This window comes from Theobroma cacao, chromosome 5 (genome assembly GCF_000208745.1).
Source record: "Theobroma cacao cultivar B97-61/B2 chromosome 5, Criollo_cocoa_genome_V2, whole genome shotgun sequence".
Classification (NCBI taxonomy): domain Eukaryota; kingdom Viridiplantae; phylum Streptophyta; class Magnoliopsida; order Malvales; family Malvaceae; genus Theobroma; species Theobroma cacao.
Genome location: NC_030854.1, coordinates 8,933,180 through 8,952,662, shown reverse-complemented (window position 1 = coordinate 8,952,662; position 19,483 = coordinate 8,933,180).

The following is a 19,483-nucleotide window of genomic DNA, read 5'->3' as shown; positions in this document are numbered from 1 at the left end:
CTAAATATTAATATTTTAATATTATTTCATTAATAAAATATTATTTTATTCTAAAAATTTTATCTTGTCTCCTTGGTACCCAAAATACCTTATTATGCCTCACTTGACTTATGAATCGCCTTTTATCTCACAAATTCTCCTCCGATAAAATTATTATTATTTTATTATTATTTTCTCATTTGCGAAATATTTTATCCTAAACTACTCCTTTCGTCTCTTATCACTTTTAAACGTTTTAATTGACCTCAATTTGCATTCGATCAACTTTATTTATCACCATATCAAAGTATGGGGTATTTCAAAGGGAAAATTACCAAATCTGGAGAAAATCATATTTCGAAGTTATTAATTGATTAAATTCATTAATGAGCTAAACCCATACCTTAGAAGTTGGATTGCACGAGTCTTAGCTCTAAATTCTCCAATCCAAACCAAAGAGGGAAAATTACCAAATTTGGAGAAAATCGAATTTTAGAGTTATTAACCAACAAAATTGAAAATAATCGGTAAAAATGTTAAATCTTACCTCCAAGTGTTGGGATAAGCCCTACAGCCAAATAGGATTGATTAAGGGTTGATTTCAATCATGCAACAATATCATTCATGTTGAATGATTTGAGGTTTTCCTTCATCAATAAGACATCAATTATAATGAGTTATAAGTCTAATTGGATGACGTCTATAAGATTAATATGCTTTGCAACGTAACTGTAATAGGTTACAGTTATGAGATCCCTATCCATCAAAGCATAATCTCAAAATGTTCCTGGTTGATGTATCATTGAGATTGGACATCAATGATGCTTAGAGACCAGTATATTCTATGTTCTTTACTTTAGAAGTAAGCAATCGACCTCATAGCTTGAAGTATAGAGATACTTGAAACTAGAATATAGGTGCTTGCTTAGAATAGTAAATTCACTAAACTTGACCTGCCATAAGAAGTACATTTGGTACTTCACTCAAATGTTTATGCAATACTTTTCATATGTCAGTTGTGTAAATACTCCCTAGACATGAGACACCAGGTTGTGAAAGGTTTTGGCTAAGCTTGGTAAAAGCCATTGTAAAGCTTGGTGAAAGGTTGTGAATTTCACTGTTCTTAGTGGATTGATTGGAAAATCCTTGGTTAAACAATCAAGGTACTGGATATAGGTCTTGGACCGAACCACTCTAAATTCTATTGTGTTATCTACTCTATTTTTGTTCTCATTTTCATTCCTTCTTTTCACTTGCATTTGTTCCCACTTAGAGCTAATTTTTGAAAAAGCCAAATTGTGCTATTCCCCCCCCCCCCTCTTTAGCACATTTACTTGGGACCAAAAATTTCCAAATATATCAATACATCTATAAATGTATCAATAGAATTCCTCCAGAACACCCCATATTGTTCTTCCTGACAAGAATGTATCGCTAGATGAGGGTATGTATCGATACATTTTTCCCTATAGGTAGTTTTAAGATGCTAAAACTTTCAAAAATCTAAGTTTAACACCCCAAAGTCATTCCCTATTAATATCACAATTCAAATCATTCATTTAACTTAATCTTATACACATAAATCCACAAACATAACATCAAACTTAGATCAAAATCTCAAACTATGGAATTTATCACATATTTCCTGAAAATTTACCAAAGTGTCCATTTATCTACATATATATCCTCAAACACTTGGCATACATAACATATCATCCATTAACTTAATTTACATCAGAAATTGGGGGTGTTACAATTTCATAACTCAAGTCAAGTTTGATAATGATCTACATTGTGTGTTGACATAGTTGAAATCTTTCTTGAATATGCATGTGAATATTGACTATGTCTTCTTTGAGCTTTATTGTATACATGATCTAACAAGTGGATGCACATAAATTGGTCACTTTAGCTTATATGTTACCTGTACATGACTCGGATTCTCAAATGAAGTATAACCTATAGCTTGGGTTGGCAATGAATTCCAAATGTGCTTAAAATAAATATTGATTTCTTGAATCTTGACAATTGGTATTCATTGATGCTTGGATCTTCACTTTGAAAATATTCATGAGTTGAATGCTTTATTTTCAAGATTTCCATAATGATTAGAATCACTCATGAAATATAAAAAATAGCATGTACCTTGAATTTCAAATCTTCCATATTTTTTTATAGGAATATTTCTAAATATTTTTAAAAAATTGTAATCATGCTTGGATTTTGCAATCATGATTAATGAAGATAACCATATCATTTCTTGTAACCATGCTATTGCTTACTTGATCATAATATTCTCTTACATGATTGCAACAAGTGCAAAATGCATTAGTAATGCTTCATTGATAATGATATCTTCTTGATGTGAAAATTCTCCTTGAATTGTTAGTTTCATATATAACTTGGAGAATATTTCTTGAAATGCTTGCTTAACAATGATTTGGAAGAATGTTTGCTATATGAAAAATTGATGATGATTAAGAGTGGTAAATGATGATATTCCTTTGATATGGAATTTCTCTTTAAGTTGCATTTTCATATGAATTTGAGAATTCCTAGGAAATAATTTATTAATATTGCTTGGTAATACTTGCTTGATGATGATGATGATGATTGAGAATACATAATGAATGCTTAATGGTACTTAAAGATGGATAATGCTTGATGAAAATTGAGAATGCTAAATAATTCTTGATGAGTTATGCATGTAGGAAATTAGGATGATCCTCGCTCCTTTTGAATTAGAAATGTTTGAATATGAGTGTATTATGGCTAAATAGGCCTAGATATATAATGTATACGTGAAATATTATGTTATGATAGTATCCCCTCACTGAGCATTAGATTTCTCACCCCTCTGATGTACCATGTGTAGATAAGAGAAACCATGGGCTTATGTGGCAAGTGTCATCGATTAGATGAACACATAACTAGAATCTCATAGGTCTCCCTCTCATTGTGCCACTCTGTTGAGTCTATATAGGCCTTCCGCCTTCCAATTTGGATAGTTTGTAAAATATGCTAGGCACAATTTACCATTTGAATTGCATAAGGTTTGTTATATACGAACTTGATTTGTGGCCAATGTATGGCCATGGAATACTTGTATAGATTGTGATCTAGGGATAATGTAATATATCTAAATTTTATTATGACTATTTGCTTGTTAAATCCTTTGGCATTTGAGTTGCATGATTTTGGATTCTAAGGCATACTCGGGTCTAGTGGGCTTGCCTACTGGGCTCGTGCGTCGATCACGAACCCCCGAGTTAGGTTGTGACATTGATCTTGTAAAACTCTACCAATTCTAACCTCACCGAAACTTCTTGAGGATGCCCTATCAACATTAAATTTCAACCAACCCAGTGGTGGAGTCATCCACACAATATTTAGTCTTGCACATTTCTTATTCTGACCAAGTTTGACATTAAACTAGTAACGAATATATCCTCAATTCCTACAATCAAGTTCGACCACTTGGCTTTTGCCCATATTGCAACCCCGCAATTTAACAAGCCATACAATTGTAAGACATCCCACACTTTGTCATTGAAGAACACTTCATTAAGAAACAACCACAAGAACCACGTAATTGCATAAAAAGCAAGTAGTCAGACATTTAGTTGTTCACCAGTAGCACACATTGATCACCACGACATAAAAGAAGCCTGTGGACTACTCTATGAAACCCAACTAATATACCATTCTGAGCACCTTAGGTTCCAAACTTTTCAAGATTCAATACATATAAAAAAATAAATCATTAACTGTTTCTGGATTCTGTTTGCACACACACATACAGTCTGTTCATTACTAATCAATCCTCTATTTGAAAGCTCAACATTTATAGTTGTATTTTCCCACAGTAGTTCCCACACAAATACTCCAACTCAATAAGGTGAAAAACCTAGCCAAACCTTTTTTCTATAGTTCACTATTCTCACCATTAAAGTTTACTGCAAGCTTACAAAAAGATTTGGAAGATGTAGCTTTCTAGATTACCCCATCTTGCAAACCTTCACTCGATGTGTATTCTCAAAGATAACTCCATTACCTTGTCTAACGTTGGAATTCCCACCTAAACAATTTTTGTAGTAATTCGATCTTTTTTCCATCCATTATTAATCCATTCCCCATAGTCACATAACTGACCATTTTAATTAATTGCTAAAGCAAATAGTCGAGGGAGCTCTCTGTGAATGATCATGCCATCCAACTACGCATCATGCCAAAAAGAAATTGACTTTCCATCATTTACACCTACAATAACCCCCAAGTTAGTTAAAACCTGAAAAAAAAAATAATTTATTAGTAAGCATAAGAGGAGATATGATATTTTTCCAAATATTTGATCATTTACAAGTGACTTTAGGTTTATGTAACAGGGCACATGGATCATAATCATTCCTTACTAGCATGATTTCCTTTGACAGACTATCATGTTCATTACCAAACCTCCACAACCATTTGGTAAGCAACGCCCTATTCTTTATCTTTAGATCAGTTAACCCAAGGCCACCTATTTCCTTGTAGTTACAAACACAATCCCATTTAACATTACGAACCCCACCATTCTATTTATTCTTAATCCAAAGACACCTTCGCTGAATTTTAGTCAGCTTATTTTGAATTCCTAAAGGAATTTGAAACAAGGACACATAGAAGATTGGAAAATTGCTCAAAACTGATTTTACTGGGAAACTTTGAAAAAACGATTTTCTCAACCAGATCATGCCAAAATTTGTCACTTGTAATTGTTAATGTCAAGTATCGACCAAGATACAAGAAGCATTGATGCCTATTTTATTAAACTAAACTCTGTTTGGGAAGAATTAAAAGTCTTTAGGCCTTTGCCTCATTGCCGATGTGACAATTGCAACAGCTCCTGCTTTCAAGAGTTCATAAATCAATATGACAAAGACGTTGTTTTTAAATTTCTTAATGGGCTTAATGACTCGTATATTGCATTAAGATCCCAAATAATCTAAATCAAGCCTTTTCCCAAATTGGATAAGACTTAGAACATGGTATTTAAAGAAAAGACTTAAAGATCTATGCATATTTAGTCAAAACCCTTCCTTGAAGCCTCGACAGTGGCAAATTTTTCTAATGTGAAGAAAAGAAACAAAACAAATCTGGTTTCTACATTTTATGGAAAGAAAATACGTGTTAAAGAGAAATGTTTTCAATGTTAGTATAAGCCCTACAAGCCAATCTGTGGTTGAATGGAAATTGCATTTTTGTTATATTCATGTATGACATTTTGTTATTCATAATTACATTGAGGTAGTTCTTTATCCAAAAGTTGTGATTTAACTACTATTTATACTTACGTAGATAAAACCCATGGAACTATATATATGCCTTGTAAAAGAATTGTATTAGGATACAATTATGAGATCTTTATGCATAAAGCATTGTTCATAAAAGTTCTTGATTATATTATTGAGACGGGGTATCAATAATGCTCAAAGATCGGCACATGCTATTTTCCTTACTTGTGAGTAAGCAACCGCTCTCATAAGTTGAAGTATCGAGATACTTGGAACTAGCATGTGTGCGCTTACCATGGCTGAGCAAGTTCACTAAACATGACTCAACATGAGAAATGCATTGGTATTTCACTCTAGTATTTATGCAATACTTCTCATACGTCAGTTGTGTAACTACTCCTTCGACTTGAGACACCATATTGTCTTATATATGGAGTGCTATTGTAGTACCTCGCATTTTGATACGGTGGCTAATAAAGTTTATGGATACTAATTGAGGTTGATTACTGAGTTAAAAGGGTAATTCAGAAGTGAACCTATGAAATCTCGATCTCCATAGAAACATAACTAGAAGTAGACGTGATAATGCAGACTAGGGGTAATTTCGAAATTTCTCTTGGTGAGATCCTACGAATGGGTTTTTTTAAGCTATTAAGATCTAAATAGGCCTAAGGAATGAATAAATGATGTTTATGATGGTAAATAAATGAAGAAGATAAAAATAATGATAATTTCCATAATAAGGGCAAAATGGTCATTTTGCATCTCAAGTCTAAATTTTTAAGTTTCGTGAACCTGAGTACCTTTAGACTATTATGGACTTTGTTTCAGTGTCAAAAGAGCAAAAAGGTTGCACAAAGGATGGGAGGAAGACAAAACCACCATGTTAAGGGCATTTTGGTAATTTTGGTGGAAATTTGGATTAACTTGAAGCATAAATATCTAAGCTCCAACAGCTTCCAGCAGCTTCTCCTTCTTCTTCTTCCTCCTCTTTCACATTTCTTTTATCGTCCATGGAAGCTTGCTTTGCAACTTTCATAACTTTCTCTCTCTAGCTTCAATTTTCATGCTTTTGAGCACTTCTTCATGGAACCTTTTGTTCTCTTTCACTCTCTCACCTTAAAATCCTTAAAAAGTCTTTGTTCAGCACTTTCTCTCACTAATTAGAAATTTTAGAGAGAGAAAGAGAGAGACTTTCCATGATAGCTTGAGTATTCTTGAGAAGAAATTCAACTACAAATCCATCAAGGTGAGTGATGAATGAGGATTGATTTTAGGTTGTTGATAATGGCTAGTAATTGGAGTTGTGAGCTGTTTTATTATTAAGGTTTGTTTATTTATTTCTAGAGTTACTAGAGTAGAAAGAATAGATAGTCATTTAATGGCAATTGGAAGCTAGTTAGGAATAACTAGTGGAACTTGATTTAAGAAAGAGCTTTGGAAATTATATTAATGCCAATTTGGGTTGGTTGTGATGTTATGTGTGTGTAGGTTCCAACAAGGCCTCACATGTCCATTTTGAGTATTAGTTGAGGTTAGAGTCAAGCAAAAGAATCAACAAGATCGGTAAGTGAACTTGCATTTCAAAACTATTTTGGGAATGTGAAACTATTTGCACAAAACATTGATTGATTTTATCTAACTTTTCTTAAAAACACGTGCCTTGAGAACAAGCCCTTGATAAATTGTCTCTATGTTGTGACATGTGGCTGTTATGGATTCATGCACTACTACATTATGTTGATATATATATGTTGTGCATTGGTAGTTGATATTGTGTGATAATTATAACCGTGCGTGTGTACGATGTGGGGGGATGCACATGCCGGTGATGACTGTGGTGAGGGAGATGGATGATGATAGTGCCCGTGTGCACGATGTGAGGGGATGTACACAATGGCATTGACTGTGCACGATGTGGGGGGATGCACACGATGACTCCGGCTATGTGCACGATGTGGGGGGATGCACATGAGCTAGGTGAGATAATGGTGGTATTGGTGTTTATTTATGTATATAAGAATATATATGTTTGTGAAATAAAAGTTCATGAATATGGTATATGGTTGTAATGCATGTGAAATTTGTCATGATAAATCTTGAGAATTTCCCATTTTCTTGCAAATTGATTTTTATTGCAACACCAAATGGATTTTTAGTGCAAAGGAGGTCCTTTTTACACTTAGATGCCCTACCTCTCGCTGCAGCGAGAAACATTATGTTTTGGCAGCCAACAACTCGCTGCAGCGAGAAACTCTAGGTTTTTGATGCAGTGCTTTCACTTCGGTGAAGATTTTGACCACCTTCTCCTCTGAATAGGGAAAAGTGGTAAACATCAAAGTTGTATCCCTGTCTCTTAGATTTCTAATTGTTCAAAAATGAGGTCAATTGAACTTCTGTAGCAAGAGATATGCTAGAAAAACTGAAACATATGCAAACTGACACTATTTCTCGTTGCAGCGAGAAACTTGCTGCCATGCTTACTACCTTACTTGATTTTGACATATTTTTCACCCATTTAACTTCATGGATTGATCTTGGGTTTTTGCAACACTATGAGGTTATTAATCAAAGTTTGAAATGAGGGGTTTTTAGTAAGAAACTAAATCAATTGCATTGTTTTTAAAACAAGTGCACCATGATTTCCAAATTCTTCCTATTGATTCCTTGTTCCCTTCTTATGTTCACTCACTGAGTTTTATACTCACATTTTTAAAATTCATGTTTTCAGATTTGGAGGCAATTGGGACCTAGATTGAGTTGCACACATATGCTCACCTTCTTGGTAGGTACTATGACATCTCAAGAGCTATACCTTCACCCACAGTCACTCCGCTGACAGTCAAGAGTCTTATGCTTGTGTACATGTATAAGTAATGAAGACCTGAGATTCATGTTAAAAATCAAATATGTATATTTGATTACTGATGCCACTGTAAGGTGGCAAATGAGTGATACTATGTTAGCATAATACAAATGTGAATATTGGATTGCCATAAAATGTTACTAAAATATTTAAAATTGAGAATTGAAATATGTGGTTTTAGAAATGACGGTTGATAATGATGATTGGGATTGCATAAAAAGGCTTGCTTGGGCTTAGTGGGCTATGCCCATTGGGTCCATGCACCGGTCATGGCCCGAAATTTGGGCTGTGACAGCTATGCTTTGATTTCATCTGTACGAGTGCCTAACCAATGATGCCAAAATAGGATGCTTTTGGGAATAATATGAAGCATATGAAGGCAAATGAATGGTCAAGATAGGAATCATCACCACAAGTGATTCAAAGAGAAATATTTCATTAGTTCTTGGTTGATATTAGCTTAATCAAATCCTTGGCCAAGGTGATTAGGAGATTATAAAATGAGTTTCATAAGTCTCTATAAAGCTAATGATCTAACTACAGGAACAAATATGGAGGTCAATAAGAGTAGACACTGCACTAAACTCTTATCATCTTTGGGATATATGATGATGGAATGAATTACACTATAAGATTGTACACTGAAAGGTTATCAAAGAATCCTTTGACTCTCCTAACAATTTGGTGGCCATGATGCATTTTAGATGCCAATGTTGGTAAATGGAATTAAATTAGTTAATTTAAATTGAATAGGATTCATTTAAATTAATTAATTAATTAATTAAATTATAATTCAATTCCATTGCCAACATGTTAGGAAACTAATAGATCACACAAAAAAAGTTACAATATGGATTAAATTGAAAGTGTGATGATTTAAGTTAGACTTAAATCATAAACTAGGTTTTTACTACTAACCTAATTAAAATAGTTTAACTAGGTACTAGTTTTTTTTTCTATAATTGGGGGAGGGGGGATTCGCACCCTACTCTTTAGGTAGGGGGATTATGCACCAACCAATGAGATAAATACTCGGGTGCTAACCAACTACCTAACTAGGTACTAGTTAAACATTAAAAAAGTAATAATATTGAAAGGCTTATTTTGCAATTTTAATAAGTCTAAAAACCTAGATATAAAAGTCACATGATAACCACTATTTTTTATAAGCGTGTTAGTTTTAGAGAAAAACTAATAGCTTTCTTTGAGTGATGCCACCCTTAAAGGAAATTAAGAGTGACATCTCTTCTGATTCTCGATTAGAAATCAAAGAAAAAGTGATGACGAACCATTGTCCACTTGCTAGCATAAGCCCATGGTTGAAAGCTCTCTTTGGAAAAGGTTCCATTGCAATCATGTGTGCAACATTGGAAGCCAAGCGATTGATTGGCTAGGATTCTTTCAAGCTTGGAAGTGTGCACGATTTTTCAACACCAAAAAGGAGACATTTGATTGTGATATCAATTAGCAAGGTAATATAATTCTATAATTTTATATGATGTTTTTACTTTGCATTAAAGCACCAAGGCAAACCAAGGTAGGAAGCATGGTTTCAATTTGTTTTAATTTTTGTTTATTTCGTTGCGTTGATGCTCTAGCCCTGCCGTTCCTAGCAATAGAATTATGGAATTCCCATTTGACTTCAAATTTACTAAAGGGAAGAACTGACAGTTAAAATTCTACTACGCAAGTATACATATCGAATAGACAGTATATAAGCAAGCAGAGTATCGATCCCACAGAGAATTGACCTAAATTTTAACTAAATACTAAAATTAGAACAATTTAATCTTATCCATACAATCAATATCAAATAACTAAATTAACTAACTAAAGATACTTAAGCAAAATGTATACTAAGAAAAATCAAAATAATAATAACTTGAGTAAATATCAAATCAAACAAGCCTAGAATTACAATATCTCTCACACTTCATCTAAATTTTACTTCTCTTCCTTAACTTATTTTAATGGGTTGAATTGCTAACCTAGAGTCCTAAATTATTTATAAGGGTCTCTCGACTCATCTTATAAAAGTATCTATTTTAACCAAAACACTATATTCCTATGTGAATTGAAATTAAAACAGATTCATTAGGTTCATGCTCTAATCTGGCTACATATGGCCTATATGTATATCCTTATCCTATACACAAATCAATTAATATGATCATATGGTCTCCCAATTTTAGTCTACACTAAACTCTCTTTCCCAAGTTTATTTAGGTTCCTAGATCATTTTAATTGGTGGCAAAGATATTAAAAGCATTAAGATCAAATTGGAATAAACAATTCAATTCCGTTAAAAATAAGAAAAAGATTAAAAATTCAGATTACATGTGAGTTCAATTGCAATCCTAGAAAAAGAAAATTTGCTACTCATGATTGCAAAGACAAATAACTTTATTTAAAATTCAACCTTTGCGAATAACAAGAAAAGTAAAAGCTAAGGAATAAAACAAAACAAATATTTGCAGCTTTGCTCTTCAAGTTTCAGCCTTAACTTCTAGCTTCTTGAATCTCCAAAAATTGTCTAACCTCATGTTCTTACAAATATCCTATTTATACTAATAAACTTAACCTATAGTTCCCTAAGTTGAGCTATGATTTAATTGGGCTTAAAAGTGTAATGAGAGGCCCAATCATCAATTCTCAATCTTTAAAAATTCTAATTCCCGCCACTGTACATCTAGTCATTTTTTGACACAATTTTCTCTATCTTTGATGTAGAACTAGGTAAAGTGATCCTCACAAAAATTGTAGCTCTATTTCTTAGCTTTCCAATGGTCTAAGAATTGCATCATTTAGAGTTCTATAACGGGAGTTATGGCTAAAACACTAAAGTATATGCAAGCAGACTTCCAAGTCTTTTAACACATTACTTTTCAAAATTAAGCCTAATTCCCTTAGTTCCTACAAAAAATATAAAAACTAATAAATAATAACCAATTTAAAACAAATAACATAAAATTAAAATAACTCACTTAAAAATAAACTAATTATAAAAACAACTAAAAATAACTAAATTATAATTAAAAATTATGGATTTAGCTAATATTTAATAACAAAATTAGACTAAAATAATTTTATAAAATAGAATAATCAAGAATATTGTAAGGAAACCAATCTCAACTGTCAACAATGTTATTACGAGTATGCGATTTGATAAATGCAAATCTACAACAAGTTCATTGTTTCGGATGTTTAACAAGAACCAATATCAGAGACTTATTGCACTCATAAGTGATCAAGATACTAAGTTGGTTGATAATCCACCTTTAACCAATTCATCAACCAACATTACTAGTATGAAAAATCATCAATATGGTCCATCTATTGTGAACTCAATGGTGGCTGGTATTATATTTGGTTCCTTATGCTCAAATTCTTTCTATAGCTTGAGTGATAAATCAAATGACAAAAATGTTTTAATGTTAGATTGGAATTCTTGGATAATTGACAAAGATGCATATGATCACATAGCATATTGCTTGAATTGTTTCATGACTCCCAAGCCAACTGAGAATGTTTATGTTCAAACGACTAATAATAATAAGGCATCAATGACACATATAGGAAGTGTTAGGCTAACACCTTTTCCAATTTTATATGATGTCTTGTGTTTTCCCAGTTTTAAGGTCAATTAGTTTTAGTTAGCAAACTAACAAAGAATAGGTTATATCATCTGATTTTATTGATTTTAATTGTTTAATTTAGGACCCAACATCATGGAAAATGAGTGGTCTTGCTAGGGTCAAGGCAAGGCTTTACATAGTTAAACTTTTATAAATTAAAATCCTTGGAACCATGAAAATTTATTAATTAATCGAGATATTATTTAATTGATAAATCAATAATTTATTAATTTATTGAAATCTTTTAGAGGGTTATGAAATTGGGATCCTAAATCCAAAAAAGATAAATGTTTAGATGTAATGAATCTTGCAATCTCGGCTCAGACGACAAATGTTCAAGCAAGTATAATTGTAACTGCTTTTGACATTGTAAAATTAGGTCTATGGATAATGTGGCTTCAGAGAATTTGGATCAACACTTAGATGATGGAGGTGTTCAACAATTGCATGTTTTAATTAAAGAGTTAAAGTATCGTGATACAATGGATGTTGAGTACCTTTTAAACTACCTAAGAGAAAATGAGGCAACTTTAGAGTTGTTGAGTGACGAGCAAATTATTGAGAACGTCATGGGACATGACAAAGAAATGAAGTTGAAGATGATAGTTCTATACTGAAGCTTGTCTTGTGCAAAAATGCACTCAAAGCAACAATCACATTGCATAATTTTCTTTTGCAATACGAAAACACTACACCAAAGCTTTTTAATGCACTAAGAAAAGTTAGAGATGAGGCCTAGAGAGACATCAATTTCAAAAGGAAATACGTAACATTAGAGTCATATTATACAAAGGCCTCCTAATTGAGTTATATATATATATATATAGTTTTAATGTATAAAGAGATTATTAATTTATATGTGTTTTTTTAAGGTATTATCTTATAAATTTAGCCAATTATTAATTTACCAAATTGGTCTCCAGTTGGGACTGACCAAAAATATTATTTAATCAAAGTTATTAATATATCGACTATTGATTTATAGAGGTTATACTATACAAAGCAATGATATTGCCAAATCTATTTGCCAAAAATGCCCCTACAAAGAATGTTATTCCATCCTTTGTTCATGCAGTTTCCAAAAATTTAATTCATAGTATTCCTTTAGTTTTCAATAAGACTTGTAATTTAAGTGTGTTCATGCCAAAAACATTTGATATTTGGCATTTTAGATTAGGTCACATTTCATCAAACAAATTGTATGTAGTTCATCAAATCTGTCCAAATGTAACAATTTCTCGTAATACAGTTTGTGAAATTTGTCCATTGGTAAGGCAAAGAAAATTGTGATTTCCTATACATGATTAATCTAGTAATCCTTGTTTTGATTTGGTCCATATGGACATTTGGGGTCCATATGCTATTGCTAAAATCAATGGTTATCATTACTTCTTGACAATTATGGATGATCATAGTAGGTTTACATGCACATTTCTTATAAGTCTGATGTACTTACCATAGTTCTTACATTTTATAACATGGTATTAAACCAGTTCAATACCAAAATTAAACAAGTAAGATTAGACAATGGATTTGAGTTCAACCTATTAAAATTCTATGCATCTAGAAGAATAATAAATCAACATTCTTGTGTAGGGACACCCCAACAAAATGGAAAGAAAACATCAATATCTGCTTAATGTAACAAGATCATTGATGTTTCAATCATCACTACCTCTCAAATTTTTAGGAGACTCAATCTTAGTTGCAATTCATATCATAAATAGAGTTCTTTCTCCCATTCTTAAAAATAAACTCCATATGAGTTACTTTTTCAAAGGGTTCCTACATATAAACATTTAAAAGTGTTTGGTGCTTTGTGTTTTGTATAAACGTTAGCACAAGGAAGAAAGAACTTTGAATCTAGGGCTAGAAAATGTGTTTTTATAGGATATCCCATTAGAGTTAACGGATACAAGTTATATGATCTAGACACTCAACAAATTTTCATTTCAAAGGGTGTAATCTTTCATGAAAGCATCTTTACATGTCAATATCAATCCAATAATGACTTAGTAATTTGTTTTCTCCCAAGCAAGTTGACAATGATACAAATATACCAAATTCTACTAAAACTTCATTTTTCTCGTCATCCTCAACTAGTTAAAGTCATTTTGATATATCTGCATCTTATTCTACTACTTTACCAACTAATTCTTCAAAAGACTCTACCACATTAAGACCTAGTCAAAATATTGACAAAAATACCCCTACTATTAATGTTTCTCATGAACCTCACATTGATGGAATTCCATATGTTAGTAATCATCCGGATAAACCTTCGTCAATTGAAAACAACTATATTTTACAAAAAAAAAAGGACAAAATAAAACATTTGCCCAAGTAGTTAGATATTTACCAATGTAACCTTCTTAAGCACACTAACCCGGTTACAAAACTCCCAATTGATAAGTTCATATCATCACAACAACTTTCTTCTTCTCAGAAAGTATTTACAACTTCTCTCACACAAATCCTAAAACCACGTATTTATTAGTAAGCAATTCAATATGATCATCAGGAAGAGTGCTATGAAATATAAAATTAAGGCTTTAGAAAACAATGAAACATGGATTGTTTTACCTTTACTTGTTGATGCATACACAATGGGATGTAAATGGGCCTATAAGGTGAAGTTGCATGCAAATTGGACCATATAAAGATAAAAAGCTAGGTTAGTGGCTAAGAGCTATGGTCAAAAAGGGGATTTTGACTATACTGAAACATTTAGTCCAGTAGCAAAACAAACAACAATTAGAGTATTCTTGGCTTTGGTAACATCTCGAGGTTGGCATTTGTCCCAATTAGATATCAACAATGCATTACTTAATGGTGAGCTTGATGAAACTTTGTATATGGACTTACCACAGGTCTATGAGCTCAAAAGGGAATATCCACCAAATTGCAAACTTGCTTACAAGCTTAAAAAGTCCTTGTATGGGTATAAGCAGGCCTTAAGATAATTGAATTCCAAATTCACACAATCTTTAATGAATTTTGGTTTTTAGTAGTCAAAAAGTGACTATTCTTTATTAACTAAAGTGAACAAAAATGGAGATTTTATAGCTTTAATGGTGTATGTAGATGACATTGTGATTGGAAAGACATTGATGTAGTAGAATGAAGTGAAAATTTTTCTAAAGTCATAATTTAAGCTCAAAGACCTAGGCGCACTCAAATATTTCTTAGGATTGGAAGTTGCAAGATCAACTAGAGGTATTTTCATTTTCCAAAGAAAATATACTTCAAAATTGATCAATGAGTGGGGTTTTCTAGGTGCCAAACCTATGGACTATAATCACAAACTCACAAAGGATGATGGTGTTGAGTTGTTAAGAAATATTACTAGTTATAGATAATTGTTGGCAGGTACTATACTTGACATTCACTCTACCAAACATTGCATATGCATTGCGATGTTTGTCTCAATTTATGGATAGGCTTAGTGTTCTTCATTTACAAGCTGCTCATAGAGTTTTGAGGTACTTGAAAAATGCTCTAAAGCAGGGTATTCTCATGGCTTCAATATTTGATATGCATTTAAGAGTTTTTAGTGATAGTGATTGGGCTGGTTGTAAAGACAATAGGAAGTCCATTTTTGGTTTTGGTGTATTTCTTGGCAGCTCCCTTGTTAGTTGGAAGTCCAAGAAACAGTCTATGGTGGCTAGAAGTTCCACAGAAGCTTAATATAGGGCTATGGCAGTAGCCTATTGTGAAATAATGTGACTATTATTCTGATGTTAATAGATAGGAAAGGTAAGGTTATTTTAGTCTTTATAATGTTTTAAGTTTGTTAAAATCAGTTACAAAACTGATCAGAGTATTCTTGTAATTTTCTTAGCCTTCATATTGTCTATAAAGGCAAGTGTTTGATTAAAAAATATAAAAAAATTTTGAAAAAACTTCAATCCAATTCTCTTTTCAATTTTCTCTACAGTCTTTAATAAGAAGAAAAAGTAACTATTGAATCTTAGTGTTAGAATAAAAATTTTGACAAAAACCATTTCTTGAGTGGCATGAGTGAAGAACTTATACAATTTTACTTTGAAATACAAGAAATAAACCTCACTTCTAAGAGGAAAAAAACTAAAGAAAAAATAGTCTAACTTTAGTAGTTGCTTCGTCTAAGAGTTGAAGCTTAAGTTAATAAAACAGCCAATACAAATGCACTTGCTTATAAGTAGGCTCCTGGCGAGGTTCTTCCAAAAGTCTCAAATCATATGGAACTGTTGTAACAGCAAAGTGCACTAATTCTGGTTAAGGACCTACGACTCTAGGGATTAGCATAAACCATGGACAAGCATTAACAACGGTCCAAATGGAAATCTCATAGGTCCACAATAAGCAAAGGTGAAAAGGCCACCCACTAAGCACATAGAGATCGTACAGGTAGACAGACAGACAGACAATGGAACTTCAAAATTTTCAGTTTTGAACTTTGAGTTGTTCACCACTTGCAATTCCATGCAAGTGGGCATTATTTATTAATCCCCAAGTAGAAACGCCAATAGATCCACAAGGGGTTTGGTAAGAATTTTTGTTTCAGGTGCCAATAGAACTTGCTGGCTAGGCAGGTTCGGTCCTCCCCTGCAAAAGCCTAAATCATCATCTGAAAAGATGAATGACTATTATGATTAAAGCTATAAATTAACTAGTATCTGGGTGGTATAATCTGCCCATTGACTTTGTTTCAAGCTTAGTTTTTTCCCATTGATGTCACCAATTTGACTCGCTTTAAAGAAAGCCCATTTTCAAATCAAAGTTTATTGCTGCAACTTGTTTTCTAGTGCCAACAAGTTAAAGATGTGAAATGGACACAACAGATGAATGATGCTAATTAATACCGAATGAGTCTCTAAGAAAAGAAATGGTGAAAAGCAACACTTTTCCATGAATCTTCCCTGACCAAGGAATCATTTCTGTTTCAATCAATTTTCTTCATGCAAAAGTTATCTCCTGGGAGGTGAAGGAATTCCCACCCAAAAGAATATATAATATGCTTTTTTGTTAGAAGAAGTTAGGTCCATCAACATACACGTGCAGCATCCAAGTGCCCTCACTCATTACTTTATGATGAGATTCCAGATAGGCTAAACAGACCCCCCTATCTTCAATTTGTTTGTTTCCTCTTTCTTTCTTTCTTTTTTTATATTCCTTCAAGAGCAAAGGAAAGCAAGTTGCTCCAATTTTTTAATGAAAATGAGAACAATGGGGTTTTGGTTAGAAACACAGCTGCACCACACAATTCCCATGCTTTAAGCTTCCACTAATGAGGACAAAATTCACGCAACCAAATTCTTTAAAGTGAAGTACTACCCTGATTCAGAATTAGACGAGAAACCCATTATAGAATAAACAATTAATGGTTCGTATGAATGTTCTACTGCATCAATTAGTATTCTGGCTCTACCAAAGTAAAATTCAGATGAGAACTGAACGTGGGAAACACAACACAAACAGCAATGTAAGTGGTTCTTTTGTTTCTTTTTTTTCTTTTAATTAGATGTCAGTAATCTGAGCATTGGCTGCAATCCCATAGCTTAACCAGCTGTAGAAAGCTGTTAAATTTGGCTGTCACTGGATTAAGTAATACCAAAGGAGCCAGCCAATCACTGATTAAATGTTTTACTCAAAGAATCAGTAAAAAGTTTAGAAAATTACAATATCAGATTCATGAATGACTTTAAGTGTCACAGGATGTATTTAGACATTGAAGCACCCTTTTCCCTTGTTCTGAAGCAGGCAAACTTATAATTGTGTAGATGCATGCTAACTGAATCTGAGTGATACCAACCCTAATGTGGTTACCATAAGTTGTTCAGAAAGTGGATTATATGTATTTAATATGCTCTTAATTAAGCACTAATATAAACAGTTGGCTCAAAACGAAGTCGCAAATGAAAAACTTTACTATAACAAGCCAACAAACTTTGCTTTTACCACTTCTTTGTTTTTTACTGCTTGCTTGATCGTTAGAATTTTTCAAGTGTTTATATAACAAACCAAAATTAATTTTGATTAAAAAAAGATAGTAAATGGTTAAAAGGTGACGAGATAAAATAGAATTGAATACTTTGTAAATTCTCAAAGTCTCTTGATGGTATGGGCTTATCTGAAATTTCAAGAACAATCCCTGCTATAATATTCCAGCACTTTGACCACTCTAGTCTAGGTCCAGCTTTCTACTTCAAATTTTTGGATGGGTCATAGAGCTTTTCTACTGGGTGAAGAGTCAGTTTGTGTTGGTAAATGGGAATCACATGCTGATAGAAACCAGTCTACTTGGAATGTTTTGTGAGCTCAACTCCATTTTCCTTCTCTGTACTTAAAATGCAGAATAAGTTGGATTCACACGTGAACCGCACGCCCAAAAGAGCTTAGCGACAGCGGTTTATTTGTCCTCCTGCTTCCATTTCTTGATTTTTCTTTTACGTTGTTTAACAGCTTTTAGATGATGATATGCCTTGAATTCCAGATTAACAGGGTCTCAAGTAGGGAATCCAATGTCCATACCACCTTCTTTTCAATCAAACCACCCTCATCAGCTTTTGGGGTTAACTTTTTTCTTCATTCCGGAATAATGATACATATGCATTGTAGTTATACTCTTCTCATTTAACAATCTTGCCTAGCACTCAAATATTTGACTCATTAATTGGTGCATGATCTCTTACTTAAAAAATAAAATTTGAAACCCTCTTTCCTCGATTTAAAAAAAAAAAAAAAAGAACAATCCTTGCCTAGAGTACAAACATTAGAAACAAGCTTAATTTAGCACCAATTACATGCATGCCACTCTCACCTAACAATGTAGAAATTGCAATTTGCAAATAGTACTACACTAACTCTAAGTGAACAAAAAAATCAAATAGATAATCTTATTTAACCTTGTAATTTTGTAAACGACACGAAATTAAATGAGTTCCTATTTGGGATATTCATGTTTCGTATTTTAATCATGTCAATACAATTAAGATATGAAAATTTCATATTTTAAACATATCAAACTTGCTTAATTCATTTAAGATCCGTTTAAAACACGTTTATTGTGTATCCATATCACCCATAATTTGTTTATTATTCATTTATTTAATAATGTAAACATAACAACTTAACACATTTATGACCCGCTTAAATCACTCTATGAATAATTTCTTTTATTATACTTCTTGATAGTGGTGGATTTTTATTATGCTTGATAGATATTGTTGTTTTATTATAATTTATTTTATGATTATTAATTTTAAATTTGAATAATAATATTATATTTCATTTGTCATTATATGCATTTTAAATCATGTTATATCATATAAAATTTAACCCACCCATCTAAAAAACATGTTGGACAAATTATTTTGTATTATACGTTTAATAAACGTATATATATTTGTGTTTAAGATTATACCATGTTTAATTAATCGTGTTTATCTTATAACTATGGATATCTTATTTCTACACAACACAATTATGACATCGAGCACGGATAGCCAGGTGCTGAACCTATTATGTGAGAGTAAATATATCTACAAATAATCGGCCACCTATATCACTATGAGTAACATGACTTTCCATATAAGTACACAACGATCAAAAAGGTTTTCCCATTATATTGTAGAAGTTATATCATCAAAAAATGTCCAAAAAGGTAGGGTTCTAGTCTCTACATTACATAGGTAACAACTACAGGAGATTGATACCAACAAAGATAAGTGTAGTTACTAGTAAAAACC